Below are 19,974 nucleotides of genomic sequence, written 5' to 3'. Positions count from 1 at the left end.
AACGCAGTGAGCACCCTGGCCTCTGCCCACCGTCCTAGCCGCCGTCCTTGAGACACCAGTGAGCTTGCTGTGGCCATTTTAGGAGTCCCTGCTCGCCTGCCTGCCCAGGAAACCCCCCTACCATCCCCCTCCACTTTTCTATCTCCCTCTGAGATTAAGGTGGAATAGGGGTGGGGGCCAGATTATGTGCCCAGGAACATCCCAGGGGTCACTTGGGAGGCCAGAGAGGGAAGGGGGATGGCAGAGGGCTTCTCTGGAAGCAGTGAAGCTCGCAGGAGGCTGACAAGCTGGCACGGGGTTGTGGGGGGAGGGGACGGTCACAAAGCCTGGAATTGTGGAGGGGGCCTTATGGGAGAGCTGCATGACTCCCCCCTGCCCCCAACTAGATTTCCTGCAACTCCTTTCCCTGGTCAGCCCCAGGGCATGAGGGCCAGAGGGCCACTCTCTCTCTCAGGAAGCTGCCTGAGGGAGCCCTAAAGCCCTTCCTTGTCTGGGCTAGGGTCACCCTGTCCACACTTGGGGCTTTGTCAAGGAGAGAAAGCTGCAGAAACCCACATTCTGGAAATGGGTTTGGGCCACAGTCAGTTAACAGAGCTCTTCTCTCCCTCCCAAGGAGTGTGTGCTTGTGTGTGTGTTTAGTATAATCCTCCAACAGTTCATTTTATGCCATGGTGTTCCCTTCTCCACCTGGAGACCTTGGAATGACTTCCTTTTGCAGAGAGGAAGTAGTGGCTGCATTTTGATGCCTCTCTGACTTAGCCAGGAGCAGCTAAAGCCTGGTTAAGGCCTCTGGGGTGTGGGAGGCCACCATGACTTTGTCCTCAGCTGGGAGGCATAAGCAAAAGGGCCTTAGAAGGCAGTTAGGTTGGGTCAGCAGGCACTGATGGCAATAGCCCACACTTTTACGCTGCCACCCATAACCCACAGATGAAGGAAAGTAGCCTGAAGTGGTTGGGCAAAAACTGACATTTAACTCCTTTTTTGCTTTCATTGTGGAAGGGAAGAAGAGGGAATCTGGTGTGGGCTAGGACTATATTCAGAGGAGCTGTCCTCTTCTCTTCCTCAGAGTTTTGATAGATCTCTGTGTCAGTGGTTCTTAAGGGCATCCAGTTCATATGCCCATGTGCTGGGGCTTCAAAAGACCCTTCTTCCCAGACCTCCCTACTTCCCTGAGGTCCCATTAAAGCTATATCAAATGTTTGTAGAACCAGAAAAGATTAGAGCAGGTAAAGACCTTAGAGTCCTTGCTGTCCAACCAGGAAAGCTGGGATCCAGAGAGTGGGAGAGACTTGCCCAGGGCCACAAACTCCTTGGAGGCAAAGCTGAGTCTAGCACTTGAGTCTCCTGACTGCCACAGTCCTTCCCCACTGCTCCACCAATCATTTGCTCAAATGGTGCTGAGAGAGGAAGAAAGGAACAGAGTCATGATCTTGGGAAAGGACTTTCTTCAGGATGATCTAGTGCCATTAAATTTACCTGAAAGCCGGGCGCAGCCGCCCACGCCTGTAATCCCAGCACTTTGGGAGGCCGAGGTAGGTGAATCACCTGAGGTCAGGAGCTCAAGAAGAGCCTGACCAACATGGAGAAACCCTGTCTCTACTAAAAAGACAAAATTAGCTGGGCGTAGTGGCACATGCCTGAGGCTGAGGCAGGAGAATCACTTGAACCCAGGAGGCGGAGGTTGCGGTGAGCCGAGATTGTACTATTGCACTCCAGCCTGAGCAACAAGAGCGAAACTCCATCTCAAAAAAAAAAAAAAAAAAAAAGTTACCTGAAAAAAATCCATGCCAGTCCTGGCATTTCTGGCAACTGGGAACTGGGTCAGAGTGAGACTTACTTCCTCTCCCAGATATATTGAAGTATAGGGGCCCAGAGCCACTCATTGACAATAGGTTAAATTAATGAAGAAATTTGAAGTTTTGCCAACAGTGTATGAGAGAGAAAAGGGTGGCAGCCATCTTGTGGAGACTGTGTAATTAAGGATTGGTTGATGGGGAAAAATCTCATAATACTCTTAGAGGGCTGAGGCAGTGAATATTATATGATGAAAGCATTTATTTAGCTGTTTACCAGAATTCAAGAGATGGGAGTAGTAAACTCTATTCTTGCCTGAGAGGCAGGGAACCTCTAAGTTTTGGCCTTGCCACTAACAGAAATCCTTTGGGCTTCAGATTTCTTACCTATTAAATGCGGATGTTAATAAGCACCAAAATTCCTTCCAGGCCTTAGATTCTCAGATTCCTAGAAGTATGTGTTGGATAAAATTTAAGTAGTGGCTCATTATAAACAAATAGGGATTGTGTATCTAGCCACCATTTTATAATGTGGCTAGCTGAAAGATCTTTGCTCCTTGTTCTTTCATTTGCAAGGTACCCGAAGTACAAACTGAGCTTTTTATAACAGTGAGATTTCTTTTTAGTACATTTGACCGTAGTAACTTATTTCAAGTGTTACTTGTAAATCATGGCCCTTGAACATAAAACATTGTTCAAGATTTTACAGAATAAAATCTGTCTCCTAGATAGAGGATGCTAAACTGTGAGTTCACACTGGATGGTAAATTGTTATTTATTCTTGGCTTCTTTCTGCAATGCCAGTTTGTGCTGGGTTAGCCAGTATGCCTAAATTGGAAAGAACACTATTCTCAGAGTAACAAATCTGAGGTTTAGGACCTGGCTTTTACGTTTCTCAGTCCTGAAACTATTACCAATTGTCAAACCTACTTTATTCTCAGTATTCTCTTACATAAAATGGGGATAAAGTGCCTTTTTATAGATACTATCGGGTCATTAATTTATTCAACACAAATGTAGAGGGTCTACTATGAATTGACACTGATCTAAGTTCAGGGGAGATCACAATGAAAAAAAATTCCTCACTTTCATGGAGCTTATATTCTAGGGGTTGTGAGGTTCATTAAACCATAACAGAAATGAACATACACTATGTCAGGAGGTGGTAATCACTAGGAAAAAAAATAAAACCTGTTAAGAGCATAGAGACACATGGGAAGTTGTATGGTATATTCGATCCATCAAAGCCTCACTAGTTAAGGGACATTTGAGCAAAGATCTGAAGGAAGTGCAGGAACAAGCTCTGTGTATATGTTTAGGAGAAGAGGATTTTAGGCATAAGGAACATCCAGAAAGAACACAACTGGTTTGTTTAAAGAACAGCAAGGAGGCCAATGTCCTTGGGATAAAGAATTAGTACATGGAAGAAGGATAGATGAAATCAGAGAGAAAACAGCCACTTTTATAGGGCATTATTCTGAGTGAGATTGGGAGCCATTGAAAGGTTTTGAACAGATGAGGGACATGATCTGACTTAAATTTTAACAGGAGGCTAAATTGTAGTGGGACAAGGACGAGAACTGTGAGGAGGCCCAGGTTAGAAGTGATGGTTGCTTGGATCAGGGTGATAATGGTGGAGATGATCTATATGAAACGACTGACATCATTGTTTATAGATGATACGTGTCTTTCTCCTTTCTGATCACCTGCTCGGACCCTCAGATCGCTAAGAGTGGGGCTAGAAAGAACGTAGAGTGGGTGCATACATGGAGGGGCATTTCATATCTAAGTCAATGTTCGAGTGATCTGCTTTTGTACTTCTGACCATGGTAGGGCTAATTGAGACTTGGTTCTATGTGGATTACCAATAAATTAATACCCGGCTTTCTGGGATTCTGGAGAAGAAGATTAAGTGTATTATTAGCACTTCAGTGTTGTGGTATACCTACTGTTTATCTGTAATATCTGGAATGGATCATTTTTAATAGTTTTATATATGAAAAAATTATTTTCAGTAATAATCAGTACTATTTATTATTTTCTTGATTTGTTTGTCTATTTTCGATTACCAAGGAAAACAATACACTTTAATGGTAAAGATATTCAAATTCAAAATTTATCTCATGTATAAACTACAATGTGCACTCTCTAAACAGAAGTATTACACCTTTCAATTTTCATTGTTTCACAGTTTTAGATTTTAAGCACACATAAAACTACAGTTGGTCACACAGAATGACAGAATTGAAGTGACCCACATTCTGATTTTTTGTCTTTATAATCACTACATTATTATTGTTTACTTTGAACCTACTATGTAAATGCTGGAACATATAGTACCAGAGGGATTACGGACACAAAACTGACCTAATGGTATCTTGAATGATTTTGAACCTTTACAAATTGAAATGAGCTGAACGAACACTTGTAGTTACAACTGCGTGCGTCAGGGGCCAACGATGTAACTGGGAGCTCTCTGAGTCAACTTCCATGTAGAATAAAGTGTTGATTAAAGGATAAATAAAAAGGTGCTAATTTCAAGCTTCATATATATTGTTAAAAGTCAATAGTAACCACAACAATTGTTTTAAATTTTGACCAACCAAAGTTTTTTCGTTTTGTTTTTGTTGTTGTTGTTGTTTGTTTTTTGTATTAAGGAAGGAGTGTTTTATTTCTAACATTGTTTAAAATTGCTGGTGCAAGGTGATAGAAAACGCTTTGACTTTTAGTCAAAAAAAAAAAATTCTCTATAGCTAGTGTACTCTTACTGCTTGCACTCAGGGTTGTCTGCTCCCATTGCCACATCTTTGGTGTGCCACCACTCTGGATAAGAATATGGAATTGTGGACCAATTCCATGCCAAATACCATATGACCTGTGTAAGAGGTGGCCATCTCTCCAGATGGAATGACCAACTGCAAGGTTTAACATCTGATTTTACTTTATTCAGCTATGAATAACAGAAGTATATCTATACTGACTTAAAACACACAGGTTTTATTTTTTCACATAAAAAAAATCAGGAGACAGGCATACCTGGGCCAGTATGGCAGCTTCAGGAAGTCTTTAGAGACTTTTCTCCTCTATCATCCATAGCACTTGGCTTCCATTATTCATAGTCCAAGATGAGTGCTAAAGCTCAAGAAAATCTATTAACATCCATAGTTTTGGAAGGCAAAAGAGAAGCAAAAGTTCTTCACCCTTCCTTTTTAAGAAGTCTTCCTAGAAGTCCTATTTAATACTTCTACTTATGTCTCATTGAAGAACTGTGTCACATGGCTGCTGCTAGCTGCAAGGGAAGCTAGGAAATGCAGTTATATAAACTAGGTGGCAAGTGTACACCTAAAAATTGGGAGTGGGGTTTCTAATACAGAGGAAGAAGGGAAGAATGATGTTTTGGGGAGACAACCTGCAGTCATTGTCATGATTAGTTGAACTATATGCCTGCAGTTGTAGAGACACAGAATCTAAGGGCTTGTACTCAGCTTTGGACTGTGGGCCAAAGCCTGATCGATGTTGCTAATAGTAAAAATGCTGCCATCAATCTTGTGAAGGATCAATAAAGACTTGACATATCCTAGTCCTCCTATGCTTCCTACTAGTGATAGTCTTTTTGTGAAACTAGATGGATGGTTATATGGTTTTGCTGTGTCCCCACCCCAATCTCATCTTGAATTGTAGTTCCCACAATCCCCATGTGTCATGGGAGGGACCTGGGGGAAGGTAACCAAATCATGGGGTCAGTTACCCTCATGTTGTTCTCATGATAGTAAGTGACTTCTCAAAAGATCTGATGGTTTTATAAAGGGCAGTTCCCCTGCACAGGCTCTCTTGTCTGCCACCATGTAAGATGTGCCTGTGCTCCTCCTTCACCTTCCACCGTGATCGTGAGGCCTCCCCACCCATATGGAACTGTGAGTCCATTAAACCTATTTTTCTTTATAAATTACCCAGTATCTGGTATTTCTTCATAGCAGTATGAAAATAGACTAATACAGTAAATTGGTGCCAGTAGAGTAGGATACTGCTATTAAGATACCCCAAAATATGGACGCAACTTTGGAACTGGGTAATGGGCAGAGGTTGGAACAGTTTGGAGGGCTCAGAAGAAGACAGGAAGATGTGGGAAAGTTTGGAGCTTCCTAGAGAATGGTTTAGGGCCTAGGTTTAGGACCTGGCTTTTACGTTTCTCAGTCCTGAAACTATTACCAATTGTCAAACCTACTTTATTCTCAGTATTATCTTACATAAAATGGGGATAAAGTGCCTGTTTATAGGTACTTTCAGGTTATTAATTTATTCAACACAAATGTAGAGGATCTACTATGAATTGACACTGATCAACCACTGAATGGTTTTGACCAAAAAGTCCAGGCTGAGGTGGTCTCAGATGGAGATGAGAAACTTATTGCGAACTGGAGCAAAGGTGATTCTTGCTATGTTTTAGCAAAGAGACTGGCAACATTTTGCCCCTGCCCTGGAGATCTGTGGAACTTTGAACTTGAGAGAGATGATTTAGGATATCTGGTGGAAGAAATTTCAAAGCAGCAAAGCATTCAAGAGATGACTTGTGTGCCCTTAAAAGCATTCTGTTTTATTAATTCACACAGATATGGTTTGGAATTAGAACTTACATTGAAAAGGGAAGCAGAGCATACCAGTTTGGAAAATTTGCAGCCTGGCAACGCAATAGAAAAGCAAAACCCATTTTCTGGGGGAGAAATTGAAGCGGGCTGCAGAAATTTGCATAAGTAACAAGGAGCCAAATGTTAATTGCCAAGACAATGAGGAAAATGTCTTCAGGGCATGTCAGAGGTCTTCGCAGCAGCCCCTCCCATCAAATGCTTGGAGGTCTAGGAGGAAAAAATGGTTTCATGGGCCAGCCCAGGGCCTTGCTGCTTTGTAAGGTCTTGGGACTTGGTGCCCTGCATCTCAGCAGGGGCTAAAAGGGGCCAACGTAGAGCTCAGGCCACTGCTTCAGAGGGTACAAGCCCCAAGCCTTGGCAGGTTATACATGGTTGGGCCTGCGGGTACACAGAAGTCAAGAATTGAGGTTTGGGAACGTTTGCCTAGATTTCAGAGGATGTATGGAAATGCCTGGATGTCCAGGAAGGAGTTCAATGCAGCTGTGGAGCCCTCATGGAGAACTTCTGCTCAGTCAGTGTGGAAGGGAAATGTGGGGTTGGAGCTCCCACACAGATTCCCCACTGGGGCACTGCCTAGTGGAGTTGTGAGAAGAAGGCCACTGTCCTCCAGACCCCAGAATGATAGATTCAACAGCTTGCACCGTGTGCCTGGAAAAGCCGTGGACACTCAATGCCAGCCATGAAGGCAGTGTGGAGGGGGACTGTACCCTGCAAAGCCAGAGGGGCAGAGTTGCCCAAGCCTGTGGGAGTCCACCTCTTGTTTCAGAGTGACCTGATGTGAGACATGGAGTCAAAGGAGATTATTTTGGAGCTTTAAGATTTGACTGCTCCACTGGATTCTGGACTTGCATGGGACCTGTAACTCCTTTCTTTTGGTCAATTTATCCCATTTGGAACAGGCTTATTTACCCAATGTCTTTGTATCTAGGCATCTTTATGTCTATACTTTCACTGTATCTAAGAAGTAACTAACTTGCTGTTTATTTTCCAGGCTCATAGGCAGAAGGGACTTGCCTTGTCTCAGATGAGACTTTGGACTTGGACTTTTGAGTTAATGCTGGAGGGAATTAAGACTTTGAGGGACTGTTGGAAGGGCATGAATTGTGTTCTGAAATGTGAGGACATGAGATTTGGGAGGGGCTGGTGGTGGAATGCTATGGTTTGGCTGTGTCCCCACCCAAATCTCATCTTTAATTGTAGTTCCCATAATCCCCATGTGTCATGGAAGGGACCTGGGGAGGTAATTGAATCATGGGGGCAGTTACCCTCATGCTGTTCTCGTGATAGTGCCTGAGTTCTCACAAGATCTGATGGTTTTATAAGGGGCTTTTCCTCCTCTTTGTTCTACACTTCTCCTTGCTGCCTCCATTTGAAGAATGATGTGTTTGCTTCCCCTTCTGCCATGATTGTAAGTTTCCTGAGGCCTTCCCAGCCAGTGCTGACCTGTGGGTCAATTACACCTCTTTCCTTTATAAATTGCCCAATCTCAGGTATGTCTTTATTAGCAGTGTGAGAATGGGCTAATACATGACATGCTTCATGGAGATAGGGGATGCAAAATAGAGCAGTGTTTCTGGAGGATTTAGGGGTAGGAGATGACTAGTACAGTAGTATAGTCTCAGCCCTGATGAGTTTCAGATGCTTGGACAGTCTTACATTGTAGATATCTAATAGGCAGTTGCTGATCAGATATTGAGCTCAGAGGGGATTGGGAGGTATTGATGACAGTTGAAGTTCTGAGGGTAGATGAACTACCTAGCATTTAAAAGTGCTGTACAGCCTGAGAAAGTGAGAGGTAGGAACAGAACTTGAACCTCCTTCTTTTTTAATTCTCCTAACCTAGAACAGTCCACTTTGTTATCTACTTTCTAGAATTTACATGTCAGCACTATTGTTTCAGGCTTTACTCTCTGCACAGTGCTCATGTTGCTTCTGGACTGCCTGAGCTATAATGTCCAAGTTGGATGACCTTGGGGATAATCTAGCTCAACTCCTTAGATCATGGGTCAACAAACTATAGCCAGCTGTCCAAATCTAGCCAACAAGCTAAGAATGAGTTTTACATTTTTAAATTGTTAGGAAAATATCAAATGAAGAATAGTGTTTGGTGGTACAAGTATATGAAATTACAATGAAATTCAAATTTCAGCATCCATAAATAAACCTTCATTGGAACACAGCCATGCCCATTCAGTTGCTTATTGTATATGGCTGCCTTTGTGATACAAAAGCAGAGTTGAATAGTTGGGACAGAGACCATATGGCCCCCAAAGTTCAAAAAATTCAGTATTTGGCCCTTTACAGAAAAGGTTTGCAGACTCCTGGCTCTGAGCCCTAGGGTTACCATGGCAGTGCCTTGATGAGGGGGAGAAAGGAGCAGAAAGGAGTGTGGATCTCTTACCTCTGGTCTAGAGCATGTGGGGCCTTTGCTTTATACATTGGATTGTTGCTTAAGATTTTGGAAAAAGGGGTTTTTTCTCATCCTGTATTCCCTCTATCCCCCACACAAAATGTACTGGGCTGAGGTGTGGGAGAGTCAAAGGAAGATGTGGCTTATGTCTTCAAGCAGCTTAGTGTTGAGTAGGGGGGAAATAAAGACAGGCTGGACTAAATGCTTTAGGAATGTATATAGAAGATAATGTAGGGAAATAGGGGAGCAAGAACGTGGTGGGCGAGGGGTTCAGCATATTGTATAGGGCTTCCAAGAGACAGTATTTAAAAGTACTTTTTATTTTATTTTATTTTTTATTTTTATTTTTATCTTCTAATTTTTATTTCAGGTTCAAGGAGTATGTGTGCCAGTTTGTTATATAGGCAAATTGTGTGTCATGGGGTTTGATGTATAGATTATTTCTTCACCTAGGTAATAAGCATATTACTCAATAGGTAGTTTTTCAATCCTCACCCTCCTCACATCCTTCACCCTCAAGTAGGCCTCAGTGTCTGTTGCTCCATTCTTTGTGTCCATGTGTACTCAATGTTTATCTCACACTTGTAAGTGAGAACATGCAGTACTTGGTTTTCTGTTTCTGTGTTAATTCGCTTAGGATAATGACCTCCAGCTCCATCCATGTTGCCACAAAGGACATGTTGTTGCGTTTTTATGTCTGTGTAGTATTCCATGGTGTATATGTACCATATTTTCTTTATCCAATCCACTGTGATGGGCATCTAGGTTGATTTTATGTCTTCGCTATTATGAATAGTGCTGTGATGAACATACATGTGCATATATCTTTATGGTAGAATGATTTATATTCCTTTGGCTATATACCCAGTAATGGGATTGCTAGGTAAGATGGTATCTCTGTTTTAAGTTCTTTGAACTTTGAACTCCAAACTGCTTTCCACAGTGGCTTAACTAGTTTACATTCCCACCAACGGTGTCTAAGTGTTGCCTTTTCTCTGCAACCTCATCAGCATTTGTTATTTTCTGACTTCTTAATAATAGGCATTCTGAATGGTGTGAGGTGGTATCTCATTGTGGTTTTGACTTGCATTTCTCTAGTGATTAATTATGTTGAATATTTTTTCATATGCTTGTTGGCCACATGTATGTCTTCTTTTGAGAAATGACTGTTCATGTCCTTTGCTCATTTTTTAATGAGGTTGTATTTTTTTTTTTTTTTTTGCTTGTTGATTTGTATAAGTTCCTTGTAGATTCTGGATATTAGAACTTTGTTGGATACATAGTTTGCAAACATTTTCTCCCATTCTGTAAGTTGTCTGTTTACTCTGTTTCTTTTGCTGTGCAGAAGCTCTTTAGTTTGATTAGGTTGCATATGTCAATTTTTGTTTTTGTTGCAATTGTTGTTGGTGTCTTTGTCATGAAATCTTTTCCAGGGCTTATGTCCAGAATAGTGTTTTCTATGTTATCTTCTAGGGTTTTTATATAAACTGCATTTTTACAGCCATTCACATAGCACAGTTGCATGGGATGGGGAGTAGGCATGGTAGGTGAAGCATGAGTTGTTCCAAGCAGAGGGTACAACATAAGATAAAGAATCAAGGCATTAAAGGAACAATAAGTTCTGGAAATAGCACATTAGTGTTCTGGTGTGGCTGGAGCCTGTAATTCTAGCAATGTGTACTGGGGCTAGAACAAGAAGAGCTCAGAAGCTTTGCTTGGTAGAAAGGATGATGACATGATGAAACAAAGTAGTGGAGGATTCCTTTGGCAACACAGGACACTGGCAGAGGGGGTTGGAAAAGGAGAGGGGTTGCATTTGACAACCAGAGGCAGATTACACAGATATTATGACAGGCAATCTCAAATACTCTGACTGAAATGAATGTCCGTTGTAGAAATTTCATGGGAAAAATGTATGATTAAAACTCAGATGGACCTGGGTTTGAATCCTGCCTCCACCAGCAGCTGTCACTATGTGTCCTTGGCCAAATTGCTAAACCTCTCTGAACTTCAGGATCCTTATCAATTAAATGAGGGTAACATCTTGTATTAGTAAAGGTTCTTTAGAGAAGTAAAACCAATAGAATGCATGGGTGAGTGGATAAGTAGATAGATAGATAGATAGATAGATAGATAGATAGATAGATAGATATTATAATGGATTTGCTCATGATTATGGAGGCTGTTAAGTCCTAAGATCTGCATTCTGCAAGCTCAAGTCCCAGGAGAGCTAATGTGTAGGTGTAGCCCTAGTATGAAGGCCTGAGAACCAGAAGAACTGATGATGTGAATGCCAGTCTGAAAGCCATCAGTCTTGAGACACAAGAAAAATTGATGTTTCAGTCCAAAGTCTTAAGGCTAGAAAAAAACAATGTCCCAGCTCAAGCAGTCAGGCAGGAGGAATTCCCTTTTACTCGGCCTTTTTGTTCTATTCATATCTTCAACTGATTGGATGGGGGCTCATCCACATTGTGGAGGGCAATCTTCTTTACTTTGTCTACTGATTCAAATGTTAATTGCATCTGGAGAAGTCCTCACAGACACACCCAGAGTAATGTTTGATCAAATATCTGGGCACCCTGTGGCTCAGTGAAGTCGATACATTAAAATTAACTATCACATAGCCCTCACTTGTCTTCCCAGTCTGCTGTGAGAATCAGATGATTGAGTAGGTATAGATGGGAAAGTGCTGTGTGAACTGAGCTACTCTGTATCTATGTGGGGAGTAATTATTATTCCTGACAGGACAGAGGAGACACACACTTGGGTGGGCAGAGTATGATCTTTCCCACTTCGCTGAATTTATACTTTAGAAGATCATACCTTCTTCTATGAGTGCTGAGAAATCCAATAGGAATTTTATTCACAAGGAACAATCCCTCCTGCCCCAACCCAAGGCTTCCTGGATTCTGTGCTAGAGAAAAGACTGAGAAAAACACCAAACAGTCCTGTGATATAATGTGAGGAGCTTCTTCTTAAGATATCATTGCTTTTAAAGTTTTCATATGATACTGATTTTGTTTTTTTGTGTGTGTGTGTATGTGTGTTAGAATGTGGTTAGTTCTGTAAGTGATTAAGCTGCTAGATGATGGAAACTGGACAGTGGAGGAGAGAAATGCATTTAGCTATCACTAAGAGATCCTATTGCCATGAGGACATATACTGTCAAAGGGTCATCCTAGCACACCAGGGAAGTGACATTTCAGCTGAGTTAGTTGTGTAGAGACTTGGGGAAAGACCCTGACACATTTGGATTACAATTAAAAAAAGGAAGAGACAGCGAGGCTTACGGGAAGTTGAGGGGAGGCAGCGGGAATAGCATATGCAAAGGCCCTCAGGTTGAAACAACTTGGTACACTTAAGAGACAGAAAGAAGGCTAGTGTGACTGACACAGTGAGAGAGGGAGACAAGTGGCATGATAGGAGGGTAGAGAGTAAGGCAGGGGCCAGCTTACAAAGAACCTTGTAAGCCCTAGGAAAGTATGCATTGGCTATACTCAAAGTTAGTGTGGTTCAGTAGTCAATAGCACAGACTCTGAAACCATACTCCTTGGGTTCAAATTCTGACTGTGTCACTGCTTAGCTATGTGACCTTGAGAATGTTACCTAATCTTTCTGTGCCTCAGTAACGCCCTCTGAAAAGTGAGGAAAATAATGACACTATTCATACTGTTATTGTGAGGATTAAGTGAGTTAACGTGCTCACAGTGTGCATGGCAGTACTAGGCACATGGCAAGCATTATTTATTTTAAACACAATAGGAAGTGTTTGAAAGAGTGGAATGATAGGGTCAGCTTTGTGATACAAGAAAAGGACTTTTGCAGGCCCTGTAGAGAATGGATAGGAGATGGTAAGCCCAACTGAGTGGCTGCTGCAAAAATCCATGCAGCTATTGGAGTTGGATAGAGGAAGGAAGACCCGTATCCATTTTTGAAATAAAATCAATGGGACTTGCTGGTGAATTAATTCAGAGACATATAAGACAGAAAGGTAACAAGGAAGATGACCCCTAGGTTTCTGGCTCTGCCACAGACCAGCTGTGTAATTTTGAGTAAGTGACTTCACCTGTTTAAGCTTCAGTTTCCATATTTATTAGTGAGGGTTCTCCAGAGAAACAGAACCAACAAGATATGTACATACATAGAGAAAGAGAGATTTATTTTAAGGAATTGGCTCACACAGTTTTGGTGGTGCAAGTCCAAAATCTGCAGGGTAGGTAGGCAGGCTGGAGACCCAGGGAAGAGTTGCAGTCAGAGTCTAAAGGCAGTCTGCTGTCAGAATTCCTTCTTGCTCAGGGAAGGTCAATCTTTAATTCCATTAAGATCTTTAAGCCGGGCATGGTGACTCGTGACTGTAAAACCAAAAGTCGGGGAGGCTGAGGCAGATGGATCACTTGAGGTCAGGAATTAAAGACCAGCCTGGCCAACATGGTGAAACCCCGTCTCTACTAAAAATACAAAAAAAATTAGCCGGGCGTGGTGGCGGGCGCCTGTAGTCCCAGCTACTCGGAGAGGCTGAGGCAGGAGAATGGCGTGAACCCAGGAGGCGGAGCTTGCAGTGAGCCGAGATCGCGCCACTGCACTCCAGCCTGGGCGACAGAGCGAGACTCCGTCACAAAAAAAAAAAAAAAATTAGCCAGGTGTGGTGGCTCATGCCTGTAATTCCAGCTACTTGGGAAGCTGAGGCATGAGAATCACTTGAACCTGGGAGGCGGAGGTTGCAGTGGGTCAAGATCATACCACTGCACTCCAGCCTGGATGATGGAATGAGACTCTGTCTCAAAAAAAAAAAAAAAAAAAAAAAGTTCTTCAACTGATTGGATGAAGCCCACCTACATTATGCAGGGTATTCTGCCTTACTCAAAGTCCACCAATTTAAATGTAAATCTCGTCTATTAAAATACCTTGACAGAAATATCCAGAATAATCAACCAATTATCTGGGCACTGTGGCTCAGCCAAGTTGACACATAAAATTGACCGTCATGCCTTTCCTACGAAATTGGAAAAATGATAATATCCAGTCATTGGTACTATTGTTTTGAGCATGAAATAATATGAATTTAAATGAATAATAATCATTTAAAGCACTTGGTACAGTGTCTTTCATATAGCAAGGGCTCAATTAATGATAGTCTTTACTATTTCAATGTAATAATAATCTTTCACATTCATTTGGTGTTTCATATTTTCAAAGTACCTTCACAAGATGTACAAATGGCCAACAAACATATGAAAAAAATGCTCAATGTGACTAATCATCAGGGAAATGCAAACTAAAACCACAATGAGATACAACCTTACTCAGCCAGAATAGCTATTATTAAAAAGTCTACAAACAATAGATGTTGGCATTTATGTGGTGAAAAGGGAACACTTATATACTGCTGGTAGAAATGTACTGTATTAGTTTGTTTTCATGCTGCTGATAAAGACATACCTGAGACTGGGCAATTTGCAAAAGAAAGAGGTTTAATTGGACTTACAGTTTCACATGCCTGGGGAAGCCTCACAATTATGGCAGAAGGCAAGGAGGAGCAAGTTACATTGTATGTGGATGGCAGCAGGCAAAGAGAATGTACCACCAGAGGAAATGCCAGGTACTTATAAAACCATCAGATCTTGTGAGAACTCATTCACTATTATGAGAGCAGTAGGAGGAAACCACTCCCATGATTTAATTATCTCCACCTGGCCCCGCCCTTGACAAGTAGGGATTATTACAATTTTCGGTCAGATTTGGGTGGGGACACAGAGCTAAACCATATTATTCTGCCCCTGGTCCCTCCCAAATTTTATGTTTTTACATTTTAAAACCAATTTTGCCTTTCCAACAGTCCCCGAAAGCCTTAATTTATTTTAGCATTAACCCAAAAGTTTACATTTTAAAATTTGAGGCAAAGCAGGTTCCTTCCGCCTATGAGCCTGCAAAATTAAAAGCAAGCTAGTTACTTTCCAGATACAGTGGGGGTACAGGTATTGGGTAAACAAAGCCATTTTAAATGGGAGAAATTGGCCAAAACAAAGGGGCTCCAGGCCCCATGCAACTTTCAAATCCAGTGGAGCAATTAAATGTTAAATCTTTAAAATGATTTCCTTTGACTTTATATTTTACATTCCAGTTACACTGATGTAAGAGGTGGGCAGTTAAATTTTAAAGCTTTAAAATGATTTCCTTTGACTTTATATTTTACATTCAGGTTACACTGAGAGGTGAGTTTTTATGGTTTTGGGCAGCTCCACCCCTGTGGCTTTGCAGGGAACAGCCTCCCTCCTGGCTGCCTTCGCGGGTTGGCATTGAGTGTTTGCAGCTTTTTTAGGCGCAAGATGCAAGCTGTTAGTGGATTTACCATTTTGGGGTTTGGAGGACAGTGGCCTTCTTCTCACAGCTCCACTAGGTGGTACCCCAGTAGGGACTCTGTGTGGGGGCTCAACCCCACATTTGACTTTCACACTGCCCTAGCAGAGGTTTTTTATGCATCCCCCCCTCCCAGAGCAAACTTTTGCCTGGGCATCCAGGCATTTTTATACATTTTTTGAAATTTAGGTAGAGGTTTCTAAACCTTAATTTTTGACTTTTGTGCATCCGCAAGCTTAACACCACATGGGAGCTGCCAAGGCTCTGACCTTGCACCCTCTGAAGCAACAGCCTGAGCTGTACCTTGGCCCCTTTTATTTATGGCTGGAGTGGCTGGGACACAGGGCACCAAGTCCCTGGATTGAATACAGCAGAGGGACTCTGGGCCTGGCCCAAGAAACAATTTTTTCCTCCTAAACCTCTATGCCTGTGATGGCAGGGCTTGCCATGAAGACCTTTGACATGCCCTGGAGATACTTTCTCCATTGTCTTGGGGATTAACATTTAACTTCTTGTTACTTACTCTAATTTCTGCAGCCTGCTTCAGTTTTTCCTTAGAAAATGGGATTTTTTTTTCATTGCATTGGTAGGCTGCAAATTGTTCAAACTTTCACGTTTGCTTTTATTACAAAACTGAATGTCTTTAGCAGCACCCAAGTCACATCTTGAATGCTTTGCTGCTTAGAATTTTTTTTTTACCCGATACCCTAAATTATTTTTTTAAGTTTAGTTTCACAAATTTCTAGGGCAGGGGCAAAATACCTCCAGTCTCTTTGCTAAAACATAACAAGAGTTACCTTTGCTTCAGTTACCAACAAGTTCCTTATGTTTATCTGAGACCACCATAGCTGGACTTTATTGTTCATATTGCTATTAGCATTTTGGGCAAAGCCATGTAACAAATTTTTAGGAAGTTTTTAACTTTCCCACATTTTCCTGTCTTCTTCTGAGCCCTACAAACTGTTTGAATCTCTGCCTGTTACCCAGTTCCAAAGTTTCTTTCACATTTTTGGGATATTTTTTTAGTAGCACCCAACTCCCGGTACCAATTTACTGTATTTGTTTGTTTTCACACTGCTGATAAATACATACCTGAGACTGGGCAATTTACAAAAGAAAGAGTTTTAATTGGACTTACAGTTTCACATGGCTGGGAAGGTCTTACAAGTATGGTGGAAGGCAAGGAGGAGGAAGTTACATTTTAAGTGGATGGTGGCAGGCAAAGAAAAAATGTACCAGCAGGGGAAATGCCAAATGTTTATAAAACCATCAGATCTCATGAGAACTCACTCACTATTACAAGAACCATATGGGGGAGACTTCCCCATGATTTAATTACCTCCACCTGGCCCCTCCCTTAACACGTGGGAATTATTACAATTAAAGGTAAAATTTGCGTGGTGACACAGAGTCAAACAATATTGTATACATTAGTACAACCTCTATGGAAAACAGTACAGAGATTTCTCAAAGAACCAAAAGTAGATCTTCCATTTGATCCAGCTATCTCACTACTGGGTATCTGCCCAGAGGGAAAGAAGTCATTATATCAAAAAGACACCCACACACATATGTTTATCACAGCACAATTCACAATTGCAAAGATATGGAATTAACCTATGTGCCCAACAATTGATGAGCGGGTGAAGAAAATGTGGTATATAAACACCGTGGAATACTACTCAGCCTTAAAAAAGGACTAAATAATGTTTTTTGAAGTAACTTGGATGGAGCTAGAGTCTCCTATTACAAGTGAAGTAACTCAGGAATGGAAAATCAAATACTGTATGTTCTCACTTATAAGTGGGAACTAAGCTATGGGTACACAAAGGCATACAAAGTGGTATAATAGATATTGGAGACTCAGAAGGGGAAAGGTTGGAGGATGAAAAATAAAAAACTACATATTGGGTACAACGTACAATACTTGGGTGGCAGGTGCACTACAATCTGACTTAACCACTATAAAATTCATCCATGTAACCAAAAACCACTTGTTCTCCAAAAGCTACTGAAATAAAGAAAAAGTGCCTTGACATGCATGAATTCATGTAATCCTCACAACAACACTCTCCCTACTTTAAAGGTGGGGAAACTAAGGCTGGAAGAGGGGGAATATCTTCTCCATTCAACTATCTCCAAAAAGAGCCAGAATGAAAACCAGATGTGTAACTCCATAGTAGTTATTTGGTCATTACTCTTCTCACTTGCCAGGAGTGAACACTGCCCAGCCTCCTTCATTCTAGAGGCGAGGGGTACCAGGAATAAGGTTATAAATGTAGTATGTCTTAAGAAAGATAGTTTACCTTTCCCAAGCCAGCATTTGTTTTGTGCCAGGCACTGTTCTAAATGTTTTTGCATGTGTATCTAATACAATCTTCTCAACAATCTTATGAGGTAGGCACAATTCTTCTTTTTTTAACTAAAGAAGTTTATTAACCTTTGTCTCAAACTTTATTCCCAGGCTTCTTCATCTTAATTAGCTGCAAAGGGTGAATTGTTTATAAGCAAAAACTGAAAAGAGCTGCAGTGTCCAAGGGGCTTGGGCTTAAAAATATTAGAGAACTAGATTTTATTAGAGAACTAGATTTTATCAGATCCATAAACAAAATTTTTTTAAAAGCAGTCATAATATAAAATAGCAGCTCCCAGTAACTTCTTCAAGTTTTATCTTCTTCAGAAGTTGACTCAATTCAGTTTGCCTCATTCTTGGAAGCCTCATCAAAATTTTCTACAAGATCTGGAACTTCATCATCATCATCCTCTCCAGTAGCAAGTGGTGCTTTTCCATCCACATATTGTTCAGGCAGAGCTTCAGCCAGTCTCCTTAAACTAGCCAAACTGCACCAAGCTGGTTTAAGATGCTGGGTAGCATTTCTGTCAGCTGCTTTGTCACAGCATGGCCTGTAATGGTGAAAGTGTTCACTGCTAGAGATGCCTAAACTTTAGGGTTGTTAAAGTGGATCACTGTTGCTTGGTTTGTAAACATATTCACCTTTTCAATACCAGAGACATTGTTTACCTCTAACTTCTTTAAGGAGAACTGAAGTTTTTAATCATCTGCTGTGGCTGTTTTATGAACCACCTCCTTCTTTCTGGGAGCAGTTCCTTTCCTGCAGTTTGGTGGGTTTTCCTGGCCCATGATTGTTTCTTTCATCTTGTCGGAGTGGATGAGGGGCCTCGTGGGGGACTAGGGTTGGTGATCAGGGGTCTTGGATGGCTCAGCTGAGGTTAGGCACACACACGCAGGGACACAAGATGGGAGATAGAGGGGCACAGTTCTTTAGTGAGGAAAATGCAGGTAGGGCATGGAAGAGAGGGACACTCAGTTCATATGCTGAGAAGACTCAAATGACTTTTGCCCTTTCTTCTTTCACCATTGTACATTGCAGAGAGGATGAAAACTCAGAGAAGTCCTTTGAGTGTTTGTGAGGTGCATACATTTGGGTATGTAAAGGCAGTGATGCCTGACAGAATGCCTTTTGTAGACATAACAGGCACTCTGTTACTGTGAACCTCAGGCAACCTGTAGCCATCAAGCCTGGAGCTGGCCCTAGAGAGGACAGAGGCATTGGTAGCAAACGTTTCTTTTGGCCCAGGTAAGATGCCACTGAACCAGCCAAGCAGTAGGGTGAGGGGAACAGGCTGAAACAAGACACTTCAGAAGTCATTCCTAGAAAAATTACCTAACTCCTCTGGATATCAGTTTATTCACACACAAATGGGGCCTTTCTCCCTCCCTCCATTTCCTCCTCTCAATGTGCATGCACACACATTCATTCAGTCATTCAGTACTATTGAGCATCTGTTATGTAGCAGGCACTGTTTTAGGCACTAGATGTGTGTACAAAACAGACAAAACAGATGGTGTACAAAACAGACCAAAATTCTGTCTTCAGGGAACATATATTCTAGAAGAGAAGTTATATATATACTTAGGTATGTTTATATATATACTTAGGTAAATGACTAAATATGTAATATGGTAGTTTTACATGCTAAAGAGAAAAAATACAGCAGGGAAGAGGGATAAGAAGTATGCATGTGGGTGATTAAAATTTTAGGTCCTATTTCCTGTTGCATTTCCCTCACAAGGTTGTCATGAGGTTGATATGTGATAAAAAGCCCAGTATTTAGGAAGCTCTGAAGTTCCGTTTACATGTAAGGTGCAGTTATTCTTGGGAGATAATTTTTTCTAGTTCCGTATTTGCTCTTCCCTTCTCCATTAACAGTATAGTAAAGCTTCAAGAATTCTGGCTGGGAGGATGGGAAACTCAGGTTCTAGGCTTCACTCTAGCGTGACAATTTTTAAAAATCCCAAATGTATAGAACTGTACAGATTCTAAAACACTTTTCCCGGAACTGGGTCTTCTGGCTGTTAATCCTTTGTTCTTTCCACTCTTCCATGAAGCAGTAAGAGCAGTGGCAACTCATTTGCTTCCTCAGAAACAGTCTTTCCCTTCTGGAAAATGGGAATGATAAACCACCCCACCCCCACCACTACCCCTTTCCAGTCTCCTTGGGCTTTTGTGAGGTACAAATCAGATAATGGTTATGAAACAACTTTCTATGTCGTAAAATAAGATTGTAAGGGCTGGTTGCTAAGATCTGGAGAGTTGGTGCTCCTGCTTAAGCAAGGGTTTTTTTTTATTTTTTTACCCTTGTTAACTGGGTGTATGTGTGGAGTGGGGAGAGTGAGCCTTTGGAACTGGTGCTACTTCCTTTCCTTTCTGAGAAGCAACTGAGGGGAGCGGGGGCAGCACTGAGC

The 19,974-nt window shown here is 41.6% G+C and overlaps 1 protein-coding gene and 1 pseudogene across 4 annotated transcripts in view; one reads left to right on the top strand and one right to left on the bottom strand.

Moving 5' to 3' along the window:
• Nucleotides 1–19,974, top strand: part of ARHGEF9 (Cdc42 guanine nucleotide exchange factor 9) — a 152,574-nt gene that overhangs the window by 494 nt on the left and 132,106 nt on the right. The gene's annotated exons all lie outside the window — the stretch shown is intronic.
• On the bottom strand, nt 17,840–18,274 carry LOC129476335 (transcription factor BTF3-like; annotated as a pseudogene).

This window comes from Symphalangus syndactylus, chromosome X (genome assembly GCF_028878055.3).
Source record: "Symphalangus syndactylus isolate Jambi chromosome X, NHGRI_mSymSyn1-v2.1_pri, whole genome shotgun sequence".
NCBI lineage: Eukaryota > Metazoa > Chordata > Mammalia > Primates > Hylobatidae > Symphalangus > Symphalangus syndactylus.
Note: the sequence above shows the minus strand (reverse complement) of the source record. Positions and strands in the feature narration are given on the sequence as shown.